This window comes from Charadrius vociferus, unplaced genomic scaffold, assembly GCF_000708025.1.
Source record: "Charadrius vociferus isolate BGI_N301 unplaced genomic scaffold, ASM70802v2 scaffold773, whole genome shotgun sequence".
In the NCBI taxonomy this organism is placed as follows: Eukaryota; Metazoa; Chordata; class Aves; order Charadriiformes; family Charadriidae; genus Charadrius; species Charadrius vociferus.
This window is the reverse complement of record NW_009647799.1, coordinates 268883-270591: the sequence shown is the minus strand read 5'-3', so window position 1 is coordinate 270591 and position 1709 is coordinate 268883.

Sequence of the window (1709 nt, the reverse complement as noted above, 5' to 3'; positions counted from 1 at the left end):
GACAGTGCTGAGCTGGCATAGGGGGACGGCTGCTCGAATGTCCTGCCGTGGGGACAAGGTGGTGACAGCAGGCCCGGGGGGGGGGGTGACAGACATGGGACCTTGACACCCACGAGCACGTGCCGAGCTTGGTGGGGAGCTGTGCTTCCAGCTGGAAGGGGGGTCCCAGGATGGCACAGTGTCACTTCAGGCTGGAAAAGATCTCCAGGGAGAGAGAAAAATGCACTGGGGATGCTGCCATCACCCACGGGGGGGAGTGACAAACGGGCGGCGGGGGAGCGACAAACGGGCGGCGGGGGGTAACCTGCTTTGGCTGGTAAGAAGAGATCCCCCACCATCACCATCCTCCCTCCCAAAGCTGCCGTGTTGACTGAAGCTTACGAAAACCTCACAGCCAACAGCGAGGGACACTGCCTTTGTCCCAGCAAGTGGGTGAAACCCCCATCCCCTCCTAAGAGGGCAGGGGTGTGTGGGGGGGGGCACTGGTGAGCAACTGGGATAAGGTTTTAGCCTTTAACGAGGCGAGGCACAGGGAGAGAGACCAGGGCTGGCTCTCAGCCCCAGCCCCGTGGTGAATCATGACAGACGCTGACCCAAGGAAGCACGCCCAAGGAAGAAAGCGATGGAAAAAGTGATGCTGCTCGTACAAAGCGTCACCATGGGACACGTCGGGATGCTCCCGAGCAACACAAAAGGACTGTCAGCAAGGCCAAGCGGCAACCTGCAGAGCAGAGCTGGGGACAACCAAGCACAACCATCGTACGAGACACCGGAGACAACCCTGCAGAACAGCCCTGGGTGGGAGGGGGATGTACACAGCACACGGCGGGTGCAGAAAGGCTCAGAGAAGGATCGGGATCTCTCTCCCTGAGCCTGTTGGTGTGGGGGGAGGCAGCATTACCTGCGCTGGAATAAAAAGCATCAGGCTGGTGCAATTAAACCGGGAGGAAAAAGCAGCTCTGAGCCAGCCGAGGGGGTAGGGCCGGGAGCGGGACCCCTGGGAGCACCCGGGCATGACGTGCCCCTGCTCTTCTTTCTCCATCGGGGAGGGAAAAAGGGGTCAGCAATGCCACAGAGCACCCAAAACACCACCACCACCCCCCCCCCCGGCCATCACCCACGCTCGCACCCAGGAGTCCATTAGGCAGAGCGTGCCGCTGCCGCGCGCTGACGGCTGCCCATAAATGATTCACGAGCCCGTTGACGACCTCTCTCAAGGCTGGAGCCTCGTTAAAAGGCGGTCCCGTTTATTAAGAGCCCCGGATAGGAAAGTCAATCGGTCCAATCGCTCCGAGCATCGAGCTCCCACGCACTCACACCCAAGCAGAGGACCCCGAGCAGCCGCCCAGCACCTTCCCCCCACCACCGCCACCACCTTCTGCTGCCTTTCTAAAAGCTTTTGAACATTTTCCAGTCTCAGGTTTCAGATCGGAGAGAAGCAGCCCAAGACAAACAGCTCTTGAAATGAAAAGATATTATTTAAAAAAAAAAAAAACAAAAAAAAACCAAAAAAAAAACACAAACAAAAAAAAACCCAGAAACCAAACAGGAAAAATACTTCTGGGGTGGGGAACTAAGTAGCTTAGTATTTTCCTTTCTTCTTGGAAAGCTCAGATGTGAGAGGGTCCCTCATGGACCCACTCAACCAGGGAGACCTGGAGAGCTCCGACGCCGCAAGCACAGGAGCGGCCAGGCTCCATCCACCGCCT